Source organism: Meriones unguiculatus (genome assembly GCF_030254825.1).
Source record: "Meriones unguiculatus strain TT.TT164.6M chromosome Y unlocalized genomic scaffold, Bangor_MerUng_6.1 ChrY_unordered_Scaffold_42, whole genome shotgun sequence".
Lineage (NCBI taxonomy): Eukaryota > Metazoa > Chordata > Mammalia > Rodentia > Muridae > Meriones > Meriones unguiculatus.
In genome coordinates this window covers 2,440,302-2,459,301 of record NW_026843713.1, presented here as the reverse complement: position 1 = coordinate 2,459,301, position 19,000 = coordinate 2,440,302, and the positions used below count along the sequence as shown (strand labels likewise).

Here is a 19,000-nt window from a genome sequence, read left to right as displayed (position 1 = left end):
TTCCAATTACTATGGAATCTATTTGGTCACTGAATTGCCATGGGCTATGTCTGCACAGGGGTTCTAGGTTATTTCCATGCATGGTACTTGGTTAGAGTATGAGTCTCAGGAAAGATCCCTGTGCTGAGATATTTTGGTACTATTGCTCTTCTTGTGGAGTTCCTGTCCTTTGTGTCAGGCACTTAACTTGTTCCCTGTTTTCTCCTTCTTCTGATCTCCATCTTCTTTGTCTTTTGGGATGGGGATTGAACATTTTAGACAGAGTCCTTCCTCTTGATTAGTTTTTATAAGGTGTGCAGGTATTAGTAGGTTTATCCTATATTATATGTCTATATGAGTGAATATAAACTGTGTGTGTCTTTCTCCTTCTAGGATAGCTCATTCAGGATGACTCCAGATCCCACCATTTACCTAGAAATTTCATTTTTTTTTATTGCTTAGTAATACTCCATTGTGTAGATGTACCACAATTTCTGTATCCAAATAAAGCTGCTACAAATATTGTTGAGCAACTATCTTTATTCTGTACTTGAGCCTCCTTTGGATATATGTCTAGGAGTGGTATAGCTGGATCTTGAGGAAGTGCTATTCCTAGTTATCTGAGAAAGCACTACATTGATTTCCAGAGTAGTTGTACAAGTTTACATTCCCACCTGCATTGGAGGAGTGTTCCCCTGCTCCATAACCTCTCCAGCATATGTTGTCACACGAGTATTTTGTTTGTTTGTTTGTTTTGTTTTTTATCTTGGTCATTCTGATGGGTGTAAGGAGAAATCTCAGGATCCTTTTGATTTGCATTTCCGTGATGGCTAATGACACTGAGCATTTCTTTCAGTGTTTCTCTGCCATTCAATATTGTTCTATCAAGAATTCTGTTTAGCTCTGTTCCACATTTTTTTTAACTTGATTACTTGATTTGTTGCTTTCCAATTTCTTTAGTTATATATATATATATATATATATATATATATATATATATATATATATATATATGTTGGATATTAGCCCTATGTCACATAGAGACTTGATGAATATTCTTTCCTGATCTGTAGGCATTCATTTTGTTTTGATGACTGTGTACTTTGCTTTACAGAAACTTTTCACTTTCATGAGGTCCCATTTACTGATTGTTGCTCTTAGAGCCTGTGCTGTTGTTGTTCATTCAGGAAGTTGTCTCCTGTGCCAATATGTTCAAGGCTCTTCCCCACTTTTTCTTCTAACCAACTTAATATGTGTGTTTTTATGTTGAGTTCTTTGATCCACTTGGACTTTAGGTTTGTGAAGTATAGATTTATTTGTATTTTCTGCCTGTATGTATCCAATTAGATCAGCAAAATTTGTTGAAGATGCTATCTTAAATTTCCATTGTATAATTTTGGAATCTTTGTCAAAACTCGGGTGTCCATAAGTGTGTTGGTTTATTTCTGGGTCTTCTATTTGGTTCCATTGATCCACCATCTGCTCCTATGAAAGTACCATGCAGTTTTTATTACTGTTGCTCTATAGTACAGCTCGAGACATGGAATGGAAATACCTCCAGAAGTTCTTCTATTGTAGAAGGTTGTTTTAACAATTCTGGGTTTCATGTTTTACATATGAAGGTGAGAATTTTTCTTTCAATTTTTATGTATAGAATTGTGTTGGTAATTTGATGGGAATTGCATCGAATCTGTAGAATGCTTTTGGTAAGATGGCCATTTTTACTATGTTAATCCTACCAAGCCATGATCATGGGAGATATTTCCATTTTATGTTATCTTTTCTAATTCTTTCTTCAGAATCCTGAAATTTTTTACATACAAGTTTTGACTTGCTTGGTTAGGGTGAGACAATGGTACTTTATGTCTTTTGTGGCTTTTTTGAAGGGTGTTGATTCCCTAATTTCTTTCTCAGCCCTTTTGTCATATGTATACAGCATGGCTACTGATTTTTTGAGTTAATTTTGTATCCTGCAACTTTGCTGAAGGTTTTTATCAGCTATAGGAGTGCCTTGATAGAATTTTCACTCAGGTATACTATCATATCATCTGCAAATAGTGATATTTTGACTTCTTCCTGTCCTATTTTTATCCCCTTGATCTCTTTTAATTTTTTTATTGCTCTAGCAAGGACTTCCAGAACTATGTTGAAAGAGATATGGAAAAAGCGGGCAGCCTGGCCTTGTCCCTGACATCAGTGGGATTGTTTTATGTTTCTTTCCATTTAATTTGATATTGTCTATATACTGCTGTATATTGCCTTTACTATGTTTAGATATGTGTCATATATCCTGATATCTCCAAAGCTTTAATCATGAATGAATGTTGTTTTTTGTCTAATTCTTTTTCATCAATGAAGGAGATTATCATGAGTTTTTTTTTTTTTTTCAGTTTGTTAATATGGATTTCTGTATATTGAACCACCCCTGCATACCTGTGATGAAACCTACTTGGTCATAGTAGATGATAGCTTTGATGTGTTTTGTACTCAGTTTGCAAGTATTTTCTTGAGTATTTTTGCATCAATGTTCATAAGGGTTATTGGCCTGAAATTCCCTTTCTTTATTGGGTCTTTGTGAGGTTTTAGTACCAAGGTGACTGTGGCTTCATAGAATGAGTTTGATAGTATTCCTTGGGTTTCTATTTTGTGGAGTAGTTTGAAGAGAAAAGGAGTAAGCTCTTATTTGAAAGTGTAAGAGAATTTTGTTTTGACAACTTCTGGTACAGGGCTTTTTTTGGATTGAGGATTTTGATGAGTGCTTCTATTTCCTCAGGTAATATAAGACTATTAAATTGACTTACCTGGTCTTGATTCAGTTATAGTAAGTGGAATCAATCAAGAAAATTTTTCATTTAACTTAGATTTTCAAATTTTGTGGTATACAGACTTTTGAAGTAAGTCCTAATGATTGTTTGGATTTCCTCAGTGTCTGCAGTTATGTCCCCTTTTTCATTTCTGATTTTGTTGATTTGGATGTTTCTCTCTGCCTTTTAGTTAGTTTGGCTAAGTGTTTGTCGATCTTATTTATTTTCTCAAAGAACCAACTCTTAGTTTCATTGATTCTTTGAATTATTTTATTTGTTTCTTATTGATTCATTGCAGCCCTGTGTTTAATTATTTACAGCCGTCTACTACTGTATACTATTTTTGGTGTTTCTGCTTATTTTTTCCCCTAAGATTTTTATGTGATCCATTAAGTTGCTTGAATGAGATGTCTCAAATTTCTTCTTGAAGGCATTTAGTGCTATGAACTTTCCCTTAGCACACCTTTCATTGTGTGCCATAAGACTAGGTATGTTGTGTCTTCATTTTCATGGAATTCTAGGAAGACTTTAATTTCTTCATTTCTTCCTTTACCCAGTTGTCATTTAGTAGCAAGTTGTTCATTTTCAACATGTATTTCGGCTTTCTGTTATTTCTGTTGTTTTTAATTTTCAGTTTTATTCCATGGTGATCAGATAAGATACAAGGGAGTATTTCAATCTTCTTGTATCTGTTGTGGCTTGCTTTATGACCAACTATGGTCTGTTTTGGAGAAGGTTCCATGAGATGATGAGAAGGTAAATTCTTTTGTGTTTTGGTGTAATGTTCTGTAAATGTCTGTTAGGTCCATTTAATTCATGACCTCTGTTAGAGACAATGTTTCTTTGTTTAATATCTGTTTTGTTGACCTGTCCTTTGTTGAGAGTGGGGTGTTGAAGTCTCCCACTATTAATGTATGGAGATCTATGTGTGGATAAAGTTTTATCAATGTTTCTTTTACAAATGTGGGTGCCCTTTCATTTGGGGCACAGATGTTCAGGATAGTGAAGTCTCTTGGTGGAATTTTCTCTTGAAGAGTATGAAGTGTCCTTCCCCATCTCTTTCTATTAATTTTGGTTAAAAGTCTATTTTATCAGTCATTAGAATGGCTACTTCTTCTTACTTCTTGGGTCCATTTGCTTGGAAAGCCATCCTCCAGCTCTTTACAGGCAGGTAATATTTATCTTTGTGACTTAGTTGTGTTTCTCTATGTAACAGATTGCTAGGTTTTGTTTATGCATCCATTCTGTCAGTCTGTGTCTTTTTATTAAAAAATTGAGTCCATTGATTTTAAGAGAGATTAATGACCAGTGTCTCTTTGATCCTTTGAGTTTGATGTTGGCTGTGGAAGCAAGTTTGTGTGCTTGGTTGCTTTTCGTTTTACTGTAATGAGGTTAATTATGTTTTTTTTTTTTTTTGAAAGTTTCTAGTTTTCTTGGGTTGTAGTTTTCCTTCTAGTGTCTTCTGTAACACTGGGTTTGTGTGTAGGTATTGTTGAAATTTGTTTTTGTCATTTAATATCTTTGTTTTCTCCGTCTATGAGGACTGAGAATTTTGCTGGTTATTATAGCCTGGGCTGACATCTGTGTTCTCTTGGGGCCTGCATGATGTTCGTCTAGGTCCTTCTGGTTTTCATAGATGCTGTTGAGAAGTCAGATTGGATTCTGATGAGTTTGCCATTATGTGTCACTTGGGCTTTCTCCCTTGCAGCTTTTAGTATTTTTTCTTTGTTCTGTATATTTACTGTTTTGATTATTAAGTTACAGAAATTTTTTCTTTACTGAACTAATTTATTGGGTGTTCTGTATACCTCTTGTATTCTTATTTGCCTCTCCTTTAAGTTGGGGAAATTTTGTTGAAAAAATTTTCTGGCCCTTGGAGGAGGTTAAATTCTTTTTCCTCTATTCCTATTATTCTTAGGTTTTGTCTTTTTATGTTGTTTTGCATTTGTTGAATGGTCTGTGTCAGGAATTTTTTTAGATTTAACATTTTCTTTGACATATACAATGATTTCTTTCATTGTATCATCCACACCTGAGGTTCTTTCTTCCATCTCTTGTAGTCTATTAGTTATGCTTAGCTCTGTAGTTCCTGTTTTCTTTCCTAAGTTCTTTCACTTCACAATTTTCTCTATTTGTGTTTTTTTTTTAATTTCTCCAAAAAAATATGGAATGCTTCATGGATATGCATATCATACTTACACAGGGGCCATGAGCTTCTCAGTATAGTTCCAATTTTAGTATATGTGATGTTGAAGAGAGCACAATATATTTATTTCAAGTGGTCATTAATTAAGTCATAGGTCCTTGACTTGAGTTTCACATTTTCACAGATTCCATTATTATTTTTTAAATGTAAGGATAGGATATGTCCCTACTTCAGTTAAGTATTTTCTGAGAAAATGTTCCCTAGGGCAAATCATTGAAGAAAAAGCATTTAATTTGGACATTACTTATATTTTTAAAGAGATCATCCATGATGTCTCATCAGCAAGCAATCATCTTGCTGTAGTCCTTTAAGAAAACTGGGAGATGTTCATGAAGAACCACAGAAGCAGGAAGAGCTAGGGAGACTGATATAGCCACAGAGAGCTAAAGAGACAGAGACCAACAGAAACAAAGACATAAACTGACAGATACATAGTAACAGAGACACCATGCTCTCTGGTAACTTTCTTTGGCATATCAACCTCAAAGCACACCCTGTTCTCATGACTATGGAAACCCCTAAGACACAAAAATGCCATGGGCTACATCTGTGCAGAGGTTCTGTGTTATTTCCATGCATGGTACTTAGTTGCAGCATGGGCCTCAGGAGTGAACCCTATGTTCGGAATTTTTTTTTTTTTTTTTTTTGGTTCTGTTGCTCTTCTTGTGGAGTTCCTGACCTTTGCAGATCTTACTATTTCCTCCTTCTTTCATTAGATTCCATGCACTCTTCCCAAGAGTTGGCCATGATTCTTGGCATCTGCTTTGATAGTCTTTAGGGCAGAGCTTTTCAGAGGTCCACTGTTACAGGTTCCTACCTTGTTCCCTGCTTTCTCCAGCAAATTCCATATTCTAAAGAACAGGACTGATACTCTCCTTTGGGGAAAATGTGGAATTTTTCTGTTACAGAGTATTATTCAACTATGTTTGGAACCAGAAATAATCATTTGGGGCGAAGTCACTAAAATGCATACAGAGACCTACAGTCCAATATTATGGAGACAGGTAGACTTTAAACACCCAGGTCTAAATGGCATTTCCCTATAAAATTCTTCCTCACCTCAGAACTCTGGGAAACCTGCAGGAGAAAAGGCAGGAATTGTGTCATAATTAGAGGGAATTGAGGACAGGAGATCAATGCACTGAGAATCAACTCACAGAGGAAGATATCCAGCCAGCATTGATGAGACATGATAAGCTAAATTCAGTTAAAAGAGTGAGGAGGACCTCACCTATCAGGGAAGTAGAGAAAGGGTCTAGAGGTAGAAGAGGGAGGGTAGGTGGTATAGGAAGGAGAAGACGGAGAGGGTAGCAGAGGGGATACAATGTGAACAAATCATAATGAATAAAATCATAATGAATAAATACATAACAGAAACTGTGATTAAGGTGATGTAGTATAGAGATCTTCAGGACTGAGGGCTTCTTCTTCAGAGTGTTATCAGGGTGCAGCACGGATGAATTAGTATATGAACAACACACACTTGAATTTGTGTATTTTTAAAAAATAATTAGTGTGACACATGGTAGGAATTTAAACCTGAGAGCAATGGAAAACGAGTGTAAGATATGTTATATGAAATTCCCACATAATCAATAAAAATCATATGTTGACAACTTTTACAATGATCTTTAACATGGAGAAAAGATTTTGCTAATGAAGGGTAAAGACTGACTTTGTAAGATATACTTTTGAAAGCTCATTATGTAAGAGAGAATATTAGCCACGAACTAGTGATTATCCAGCTACTACAGACCCTATGACTCAGGTGGGACCTCTGAACTAGCAGTCCAGGAATTAACACTACATTTTGAGATTTTGTCTGGAAGAAAAGAGCAGGAAACAGCTGTTCTTGTATCCTAGGCATATGACATGGACATATTTCTATATCCTGAATGCCCAGTTTTGATTGTAAACCGCAGGAACAAGAGGGTTTCTCCCTGACCACTGAGTAGGACACAGCTGCTGATCCAGGTAGGAGAGCAAAAGGCAACCCAGTTCATAGACGGTGGCAACACTAGTGTGGAACAGCACCAGCCATCAAATGGTTTATTGCCCCAGAGTTCTCCTTTTACATACCCTGATCATTCTCTGTTACCACCAAAACTGTCCCAGGAATTGTCTGTTTTCCTTCTCTTTTCCCTGCTCTTAAAGCCTCAATATCCCAGGGAACCCTAGACCCTGACAGCCTCTATATCAATAAAAAATATGAAGGTACATTTAGTAATTATACGAGTAATTCATCAATTCAAAGTCACTACCTAGGAAATTTCAGATCTAGGCCACAGTAGAAAACCACCTTGTCTTTGGTTACATTCCCCTTAATCACACATCACTTTGAAGCTTGTATACTAAGGAAGCTGTCTAAATAAATAAACATTAAAGTTTCATTTCCTACCTGACATTGACACAGAGGTAAACAAGAGTAAAGGTGTGGGTCTGGATAAATGGATGAGATAAAGGCTTGTTGGGTTTCAAAAGAAGATAAACATGTGCCAAGGATCTGAGATACTGGACACTGAGGACAGTTTGTTTACTCATCTCCATGGAAACCTCAAGATTCTCTTAGGTTCTGATTGGCAGAGAGGGAGAATGATGTCATGCAAGAGGTAAAAGCCAGTAGGAGTTTCAGGAGCCATTTATTAAAAAGACCAAGTAGACAGTGTGCTTCAGAGAAAGGCTGAGCAGCCCTACATGCTTCAATCTGGGAAGCTGAAACACAGACATGTCAGTTCCTGTGTCCAAGACTGTTTGTTCAGCAAAAGGGTCACATATTTCAAGTGGTCATTAATAAAGTCACATGACTTTCCGATTATCACAGGTTTCAATATTATTTGTTAAATGCAAAAGTGTGTCCTCAGTCAGTGAACTACTTACTGTGAAAATGGTCCCTGACCAAGACATGTCTTTGAAAAAAAAAAAAAAAGCTGAATGATATTCTATTTTGTAGATGGATTACAATTTCTGTGTCATTTTTTAATTGGGCAGGGACCGTCTGGGTGATTTCCAGTTTCTGGATTTTACAAATAAAGCTGCTACAAACATGGTTGTGCAAATGTTCTTATTGTGTACTTAAGCCTCTTTTGGATATATGTCTAGAGGTCTGGAGGAATCACTGTTCCTAGTTGTCTGAGAAAGGACTAGATTGCATTTTTGTACATGTAGGCATCCAGTTAGACCAGCACCATTTGTTGAAGATGCTATCTTTTTTCCATTGTATGGTTTTGGAATCTTTGTCAAAACTCTATTGTCCATAAGTGTGTGGTTTTATTTCTGGGTTTTCTATTCATTTCAATTGATCGAACATTCTGTTTCCATTCTGTACCATGCAATTTTTATGACTGTTCTTTATAATACAGCGTAAGATCAGGAATGGCGATATGTCCAGAACATCTTTTATTGGAAAGGATTGTTTTAGCAATTCTGGGTTTCTTGTTTTTCCATATGAAGTTGAGAATTTTTCCTGCAAAATCTGTAAATATTTGTGTTGGTAATTTGATGGGACCTGTATTGAATCTGTAGTTTCCTTTTGTTAGAATGGCCATTTTTACAATGTAAACCCTGCCAAGTCATGAGCATGGAAGATCTTTCCAATTTCTGATATCTTCTTCTCATTCTTTCTTCAGAGACTTAATTTTTTTTTCATAAAATTATTTGACATGCTTTGTTATGGTCATAGCAAGGTACTTTATGTTTTTGACAATGTACAAGTACACATCAAAGATATCTTCCACTATGACCAAGTGGGCTTCATCCCAGGTATGCAGGGATGCTTCAATATATGGAAATCCATCAGTGTGATCCACCATATTAAAAAAAATGAAAGAAAAACAACACATGATAATCTCCTTATATGCTGAAAAACCATTTGACAAAATACAACATCCATTCATGTTTAAAGTATTGTAGAGATTAAGAGACCAAAAGATTAAAAATAAGCAGTTATTATTAAAGTTTAAGGTCTGAACTAAGGCTAGCTGGGTGGAGAAGTCCAGTAATTCGCTGAGGGAAAGAACTACCTTAATGCATTCTTTCCCCACTCACTAAAGATACAATTGCAAGGAAGCTGGCTCATCCCCCTAGGGAGGAACAACAGATCATTAATGGTCTGGGGACCTTCCTATAGCCAGACATTTTAAAATGTACAATTTTGACCAATAGATGTTTGCCAAGCAGAAATTGCCCCTGCCTTGGGCATGCAGGGAGGGACCAGAATCTACCAAGTAACTGGAGCATGAGCACGGGGCACTCAGCTCTCACCATTTTGGTGGTGGAGGGAGGGTGTGGGCCCAAGCTGTAGCTTGTAATTTACCAAAAAAAAAAAAACTCTCATGTATTTACAGCAGAGTCACTTTATTTCTGGTCTTTGCGGGTTCCTGAGCTGGTCAAAACAAGATCAGGGATACAAGAAACATATCTAAACATAGTAAAGGCAATATACAGCATGCCTATAGCCAACATCAAACTAAACAGAACTGAAATCAAAGACAAGGCAAGGCTGCCAACTCTCTCTATATCTCTTCAACATAGTTTCTGGAAGTCATTGCTAGAGCAATAAGACAATTGATGGAGATCAAGGGAATACAAATCAGACAGGAAGAATTCAAAGTATCACTATTTACAGATGATAGGATAATATACATGAATAACCCCAAAAATTCTACCAGGGAACTCCAACAGCTGATAAGTACCTTCAGCAAAGTGGCCGATACAAAATTAACTCAAAAAATCAGAAGTGCTCCTGTATATAAAAGGCAATCTATTGTGACCAAACCACTCTTCCGCTAGGGGAATTTGATGGCAGTTAATTGCGTTGTTGGTCCATGGCATCCTATGTCAATTGTCAAGCAACCCAGGCATTTGTTGTTAAAATATGTTGCTCTCTGTCCTCAACCAATAGATCAGTGCCAGGTTCTTGAATACAAACTGATGCTTCCTTAAGCATCAAAGGGGATTCCATACAGAGACCCACAGTCTGATATTATGCAGAGAGAGACCTTAAAACACGTTGCTCTAAAAGGGATTTCCCTATTACATTCTACCTTCCCTCAGTTCTCTTTTAAGCCTGCAATAGAGGAGGCAGGAAGAGTGTCATAAGTAGAGGAAATTGAGGACTCAAGAACAATGTCGTGAGAATCATTCGCAGAAGAAGATGATGAGCCAGCCTTGATGAGATCTGATAAGCTAGGGTCAGATAGAAAGGTGTGGGGGACATCGCCTATTAGAAAATAGAAAAACTGCATAGGGATAGAGGAAGGAGGGTGGGTGGGTCTTGAAGGAGAAGATGGAGGGGGCAGGAGTGGGGAAATAAAGTGACCAAATCACAATAAATAAATACATAAGAAAATCTGTGAACAAGTTGATGAATTATAGAGCTCTTCAGGACTGATGTCTTTTTTTTTTTTTTTTTTTGTGGGTGGTGCCAGAATACAGCAATGATGAATTAAGTTTTCTTTTAGAGACATGGCCCAAAGACTCTGATCAAGTTCCAGTGAGTATATGAACAACACTTCAATTGAAGCATTTTAAAGAGAAAAAAATATTAGTGTGACACATAGGTAGGAATTTGTACCTGGGAGCAATAAAAAAGGAGTGTAATATATGCAATATTAAATTCCCAAATAATCAACAAATATAATATGTTGCCAATTTAAAAATGTCTTTTAACATAGAGAAAAGATTCTGCTAAAGGAGAGCAGAGTTTGACTTTGTAAGGCATGCTTTCTAATAACTCATTATGTATCAGAGAATCCTTGCCATGAAGTAGTGGTTACGCAGCTATGTCAGACCCCTTGATCTCAGGTGGCACCTCTGAACAAGCAGTCCTGGCCCTAAAACTACCTTCAGAAGGTTTGTTTTGAGAACCACAGAAGGTAACACAGGTGCTCTTGTATTCTAAGCATATAACACTGATCCATTTCACTGTTCTGATGGCCCAGGTTTAACTGTAATCCCCTGAACCAGGAAACTTGCTCCCTGAATGAGTAAGATACAGCTGCCCATACATCCATGTCAGCCAAGACAACCCAGCTGATAGAGGGTTGCCAACACTAGTGTGGAATAGCAGTAGCTGTCATATAATATCTTGTCCTTCGGTTCTCCTTTTACAGACACTTATCTTTGTCTATTTCAGCCAAACCAGCCCCAAGCATTATATGGTTTCCTTCTCTTTTCTCTACTCTTAAAGAATCAGTACCCCAGGGAACCCTAGAACCTCCTAGCCTATTATATCAATAAGAATGGGAAGGTATATTTAGTGAGTATGCAAGTAACTGCTCAATTTAAAGTCGCTACCTAGGAAATTTCAGATCCAAAACCACAGTAGGAGATCATTTTGTCATTGGGTACATTACCCTTAATCCCACATCACTTTGAAGCTCCCCTACATAGGAAGCTGTCCAATTAATTAAAGTTAGATAAAAGTTTCATTTCCTATATGAGATTGTCACAGAGGTAAACAGGAGTAAGTGTTTAGGATCTGGATAAAGGGATGAGATAAAGGCTTGTTGAGTTTCTAACAAAAAGTCACCTGTGCACTCAATACTGGACACTGAGGATAGTTTGCTTACTCATCTCGATGGAATCCTTAAGATTCTCTCAAGTGCTGATTGACTGAGAGGGAGAACTATGTCATAAAACAGATGAAAACCAGTAAAAGTTTCAAGAGCCAGTTATTAAAAGGGCCAAATGTAGAGCCTGCTTGAAAGTAAGGCTGAGCAGCTGAAAACACACAACCCAGAGATAACAGTTCTTGTGTCAAAACTCAGAAAGTCACATGATTTTCACATTATGACAGATTCAATTATTATTTGTTAAATGTACAGATATGTCCTCAGTCAGTGAATTACTTACTGTGAAAACGGTCCTTGACCAAGGGAAATGTATAAACAAAAAACATTTAATTACTTATATTTTTATAGAGACTATCCAGGATGCTATGTCAACAAGCAGTCATCTTGTTGTAATCCTAGAGCAGAATTGAGAGCTATTCACACTATATCAAAAGCAGTAGTCAGAGACAGGGAGACAGAGAGAGACAGATCGAGAAAGATCTAGAGAGCCAGATTCACAAATAGAGAGACCAAGATCAGCAGAAACAAGTGACAGAGACTGAGAGACAGAAACCCCTGTTTGTCTGGTCACTTTCATTGGCATATCGACCTCAAAGCACACCTCCTATAATATAACTCCAAATGAATTATATTTCTTAATATTTTTATTATATTTTTAATTAATTACTCTTTATTCACTTTGATTATCCTCATAAAAGCCCCTTCCTCCCAACCCAATCCCACCTTCACTCTGCAGGGCAGAGCCTTTCATAGGCTCTCTTTTGCAGGCACATAACATGTTCCCTGCTTTCCCCTTCTTTTGATGTCCATTCCTTTGTCTTTAGGGATGGGGAATGAGCATTTTAGCCAGAGTCCTCACTCTTGATTATTTTTTTATATTTACAGATTTTAGTAGGTTTATGTTATATTATATATCTCTTAGTATATAACAGGTGTGTATTTCTGCTTCTGGAATAGCTCACTCAAGATAATCTTTTCCATTTTATATCATATACCTGGAAATTTCATGTTTTCCTTGTTTTTTACTGCTGAGTAATATTCCATTCTGTAGATGTACTGTATCCATTTTTCAGTGTGTGTGTGGGGGGGTCTGGTTTGTTTCCAAGTTCTGACTATTACAAATAAAGCTGCTACAAAAATGACTTGGCAAATGTCCTTAATGTGTACTTGAGCCTCATTTGGATATATGCCAAGAGTTGGATAGCTGTATCTAAAGGAAGCGCTATTCCTAGTTGTCTGAGACAGTACCAGATTGATTACCAGATTGCTTTTGCAAGTTTACATTCCCACCAGTTAGTGGAGGTGAGTTCCCCTTTCTCCACAATCTCTACAGTTTTTTTTTTTGTTTTGTTTTGTTTTGTTTTTTACAGTTTTTTTTTTTTTTTCAATGCAGTTTATTCAGGAACATTGAACAATCCTCGGACCCCGGGGAAAGCCAGCCCACAGCTTAAATAGCCTCTGGGTAGCCAACCCAGGCGTGCCACGGGGGCAATGCAGATAGGTCCACCTACATGGAAGCAAGCCAGATCCTCGGCCTTAGCCAAATGTGGAGTTGTTCGTGACAGAGAGCACTCACCATCGGGAAGGTGGAAGGCAGAAACCAGCTCCATCTTTAAGGCATAGCATTCCGCAGCTCTCTACAGTTCCCCCTTTTTGTTTTAGACGTATCAGGCAAGAGTAGAGGTCTGATCTCTGATTTTTTTATTTGCCATTCTGATAGTTTAAGTTGAAATCTCACTGTTGTTTTGATTTGCATTTCCCTGATGTCTAATGACATTGAGCATTTCTTTAAGTGTTTCTCTGCCATTCGATAATCTTCTATCAAGAATTCTCTGTTTAGCTCTGCTCCCCATTTTTTAATTGGATTACTTGATTTGTTGCTTTTCAACTTCTTAATTCTTTATATATAAAGGATATTAGCCCTCTGTCACAAAGAGGGTTGGTAAAGATTCTTTCCCAGTCAGTAGGCTTTCATTTATTTTTTGATGACTATGTCCTTTGCTTTATAAGCTTTTTAATTTCATGAGGTTCCATTCACGAATTGTTGCTCTTAGAGCTTGTGCTGTTGGTGTTATGTTCAGGAATTTGAGACGTCTCCTGTGCCAATGAGTTTAAGGCTCTATCATACATTTTCTTCTAACTGACTTAATGTGTCTGGATTTATGATGAAGTTTTGGCATCTTTGTCAGAACTCAGGTGTCCATAAGTGTGTGCATTTATTACTGGGTCTTCTATATGGTTCCTTTGATCCACCATTCTGTTTCTATGTCAGTACCATGCAGTTTTTATTACTGTTGCTCTATAGTACAGCTTTAGCTCAGGGATAGTGATCCTCTAGGAGATCATTTATTGTAGAGGATTGTTTTAGCAATTCTGGTTTCTTGTTTTTCCATATAAAGGTGAGAATTTTTCTTTCAAGGTTTGGAAAGAATTGTGTTGCTAATTTGATGGGTATTGCATTGAATCTGTGGTTTGCTTTTGGTAAGATGGCCATTTTTACTATGTTAATCCAAGCCATGAGCATTGGAGATCTTTCCATCCTCTGATATCTTCTTCTAATTCTTTCTTCAAAGAGTTGAATTTTTTTTTTTCATACAAATCTTTGACATTCTTGGTTAGGATCACATGAAGGTACTTTATGTCTTTCACTGAATACAAGAACACATGAAAGATATCATCCACTATGACCAAGTGGATATTCATCCCAGGTATGCAGGAGTGATCCCATATACAAAAATTCATCAATGTGATCCACCATATTAGAAAAAAATGAGAAAAAATAAAAAACAAACACAGGATAATTGCCTTAGATGCAGGAAAAGCATTGGGCAAAATCCAAACTCCATTCATGTTAAAAGTATTGGAGAGATCAGAGATACAAGGCACATATCTAAATATAGTAAAGGTAATATACAGCAAGTCTATAGCCAACATCAAACTAAGCAAAGAGAAACTTAAAGCAATCCCACTGAAATCAGGGACAAAGCAAGGCTGCCCACAATTGATGAAGATCAATGAGATAGAAATGCAAAATGAAGAAGTCAAAGTAACACTACTTGCAGATAACATGACACTATACCTGAGTGACCTCCAAAATTCTACATGGGAATTCCTACAGATGATAAACAGCTTTGGCAAAATGACTGGATACAACATTAACTCAAAAAAAATCAGTAGCCCTCCTCTATACAAAAGAAAAAAAAAAAAACAGGGCTGAAAAATAAATTAGGAAAACAAAAGGAATTACATTATGTAACTAGGCCATATCTCCTAACCCTACTCTGACATTTCCTCACTGGTGACTAAACATGTAAAGAGATGCGCTTCAAGGTGATTTGCAATTCAAATCACCAGGAAGTGTAAGAAGATGGAGAGAATTCTAAGCTAAAAGAACATAGTATTTCTGATAGTTTGTCATTCAAAACAATGATTAAAGTCTCAACAACTTCCAAGGACTAAAGAACAGGACTGACAATCTTCTTTGGAGAAAATGTGGAATATTTTCATAAATGAGTATTATTCAGCAAAGAAAATGACATTGTGATATTTTCAGGCAAATGGTTGGAACTATGAAAATTCATCCTAGGTGAAGTCATTAAAATAGAAAAAGACAAATCTAGTATGTATTCACTTATTAGGAGGTATCCTAACAATATGGATAAAGTTCCAAAAAGCCATCTATTGTGACCAAATCAGTCTTCCCCTAGGGGAATTGGGTGTCAATTTATTGAGTTTTTGGGCCAGGCCATCCTATGGAAATTTTCAAGCAACCAAGGCTATTGTTATTAAAATATGTTGCTCTCTGCCCACATGTGATAGATCAGTGCCATGTTCCTATATCCATAGAGATTCTTCCTTCTGCATCAAATGGGATTTCATTCAGAGACCCACAGTCCTATAATAAGCAAAGAGAAAGAGAGAGAGAGAGAGAGAGAGAGAGAGACCTTAAAACACCCAGCTCTAAATGGGAATTTCCTATGGAATTTTCCTTCCCTTCAGAGCTCTTGGAAGCCTGCAGGAGAGGAGGCAGAAAGAGTATCCTAAGTAGAGGGAATTGAGGACAGAAGAACAATGCCATGAGAATCAGGCTGCAGAGGAAGATCATGTAGTCAACCTTGATGAGACCGATAAGCTAGGGTCAGACAGAAGGAAGTAGAAAAAGGGCATGGGTGGAGGAAGGGTGGGTAGGACTGGAATGAGAAGAGGGAAGGGGCAGCAGAGGAGATACAATGTGAGCAAATCATAGTAAATAAACACAGAAGACAAACTGTGATAAGGTTGATGAAGTGTAGAGCTGTTCAGGACTGATGCCTCCTTGGTGGTGTTACCAGGGTGTGGCAAGGATGAACTCCTTTTTTATTTTTTCTTTAAGGGACTCGGCATGGAGAGGAGACTCTGATCATGTGCCAATGATTAGATGAACAACACATACTTCAATTGATATAATTTAAAGAAAATAATTAGGGTTGCACATAGTATGAATTTGAACCTGGGAGTAATGGCAAAGGAGTATAATGTATATTATAGCAAATTCCCAAAAAACAATAAAAGTAATATGGTGACAACTTTTATAATAACTTTTAACATTGAGAAAAGATTCAGCTAGAGGAGAACAGATTTTGACTTTGTAAGGCATTCTTTCCAGGAACTCCTTATGTAGCAGAGAATCCTAGTCATGAACTATTTGTTACTCAGCTACCTCAGACACTATGAGCTCAGGTACCTCTGAGCAAGGAGTCCTGGCACTAATGCTATGTTTAGAGAGTTTGTCTGGAGGACTACAGCAGGAAACACAGCTGTTCTTGTTTCCTAGGTGTATAACACCGACTCATTTCACTGTCCTGTAGGAAAAATTTTAAAATAACACCATGACCAGGAGGGTTCCACACTGACCTCTGATTAGGACATATCTGCCTATCCAGCCAGATCAACCAAGGCAACCTTGCTCATAGAGGGTTAGCAATAGTAGTGTGGAACACAGCCAGCTGTCAAATAGTTTATTTCCCCTCATTTCTCCTTTACACTCACAGATTTTCTCTTTCTCAGCCAAACCAGTCCCAGGAATTGTCTGGTTTTTGCACAATTTTGATAAGTTGAATTCTGCCTCCTGGACTTAGCAGATGTGGGTGTTATCTAAATTCTATGACTCAGAGTCTTTCCTTGGTGGTCTCTGAAAATGCAGTGTTCTGAGTCTGAGAAGTAGATAGCAAGCTCCCTTCAAATCTGGGAACAAGACCACAAACTTTGTGTAACCTTGAGTGATTTCCTGGATGCCTTGCCAGGAGGCACAAATGTGTTGCTAATGTGAAAAAACTTTTGCTTGTGCCCTTTGATGTATAAGTGTTGTTTGCTTGTTCAGTAAACTGAGACTTGATCAGGAATCTGTATTGTCTCCATTCTTTATGTCTCTGTCCCGCCATTTACATTCCCTCTTTCAGATGGACCATTTTTTTGTTGGTATAATGTTTTTTGAAATGTATACACCTTACTCTTGTTCATTCAAGTCTTGATTTCTCCACCCTCTCCCAGTCTCTGGTTTCAGTCCAGATAATGCATTGTCATAAACATGCCAAAATAAAACAACTGGGCAAAATGTTGTGCAAAGGGAGGAGCCTGATTACAGGAAAGAGGGGATGGGCCAGAAGGTAGGAAATGAGTGGCAAAAGGGCAAGGAGAGAGAACTTGAGAAAGAGCTGGAGAACAGAGTTTGCAATTACATTGAGATGGACTGGACCTAATATTTCACAAAAAAAAAAAACAAGTATAATGGGTAAAATCTAAATGTTAGGAAGAACTCTTAGGGCTTGGAGGTTTAGGAGGAAGTAACTATTGCCCAATATTGTGTTCTAGGTTAACTAAATAAATCCAGTGCCAGTGTTGTGATTTGGTTATACAGCTATTTAGGATTAACAGCAAGCTGTACTAAAGATACTTATTAGTAAATATTAATCTCACATATAATACTTTTCAATAAGTCCAAAGGATGGGTCAGTTGGCTCCAGAACAAGGGACCTTGAAAACAAGGGGCAACATGAGAAACACTGTTTTTCGGAGCTCCAAATGCCTAAGAAAAAGTATGCTTTGTGGTGACAGCCCATTGCAGGAAGGAAGACAAGGTAGTAGGCAGGTAAATCATGGGGCAGAGAAATAGCAGGGAGATGTTAATGAAGTCTTTAAAGTGAATGGTAATAAAAGCAAAGAATTGGGAAAAATGCCATTATCCCTGTTAGTTTACAAATGAAGTTTGTCCCTGGTCCAGTGGAAGGTACCATTCATCTGGAAACTTGGGAAAAGTAATCTCACAAGCTAAAGACCTATTTGTGGAAATTAGAGCAGCCAAACAGGCAGGAAAAAAAAAGTACTTCCAAAGTTATTTCAGTGTTCATAAAGGAGCTCAAACAGATTTGTGTAATTTGAGAGCAGAAAATAATTTAGGAGCTAGATAGTGAGGATGAAAAGGAGTCTGAAGAATAAACTTCCAACTGTTGTTGTGCCCAAATCATGATACCCCAAAAGCCCACCACTCAGTCTGTTGCAAACCACGTGAAGATCTTTTTATTACAAATTACAAACTGCAGCTTGGGCTCACACTCCCACCACCAAATTGGTGAGAGCAGAGATTCCTGTGCTCACATTAGTTGGGTGATTTAAAGATTCTGGTTCTGCCCAGCATTCCCAAGGCAGGGGTAATAGTAAATGAATATTTACTAGCATCTATTGGTCAGAATGATGCATTTTTAATCAGTTGGCTATAGGAAGGTCCCTAAACCATTAGTGATCTGGTGTCCCTCCCAAGGGGTATGGACCAATTTCCTAGCAACTGTATCTCTAGTGAGTGTGGAAAGAATGTAGTAAGGTGGGTTCTTCCCCTCAGGGCATTACTGGACCTCACCCAGGTGAGGTAATCAGCCAGTAATGGAGCTAGGCCATTTTTCATACACTCAGTATCTACCTTTAGCTCCCATCTCCATGTTCACACTGGTAAGTTAGGCTGAAATACATTACTGGGTTTATTGTGAAACCCTGGATGCTTGGACTTTTCTTGACAAAGCAACTAGAAGGAATACATTTAAGATATTCCTAAATCCAGTCTACCTCACAAATGGCAGATATTAAGAATACTGTAATAAAGGCTATGGCTTTTGGGTCAGATACACACAGCAAACATATGTTTTTAGCTTGATGAGAAGCACCTGTAAATCCATGTTTAGAAAACTACCAAAGGAAATTAAAATCTCAAGCTGGTGACTGAATAGTAAGCAGTTGGTGCTCCATCGAATTATCAGAACTCTGTTGATAAATGCCAAAACTCTGAACTTCTGAAATCTTATAAGCACAACAGTAGCAAAGAGAAGAAATCTAAAATACCTCCCATTTTTAATATGTCCTAAATTATTTTTATATCCTTATAGCATACATTCATATACCTTAAGATACTT

General features: G+C 37.3%; 1 non-coding gene across 1 annotated transcript; it reads right to left on the bottom strand.

Moving 5' to 3' along the window:
- Window positions 1-4,941: 4,941 nt before the first annotated feature.
- LOC132651935 (U6 spliceosomal RNA) lies at window positions 4,942-5,045 on the bottom strand. The gene has a single exon (XR_009589458.1). It is a non-coding gene; the product is annotated as a U6 spliceosomal RNA (small nuclear RNA).
- Between the last annotated feature and the right edge of the window lie 13,955 nt (window positions 5,046-19,000).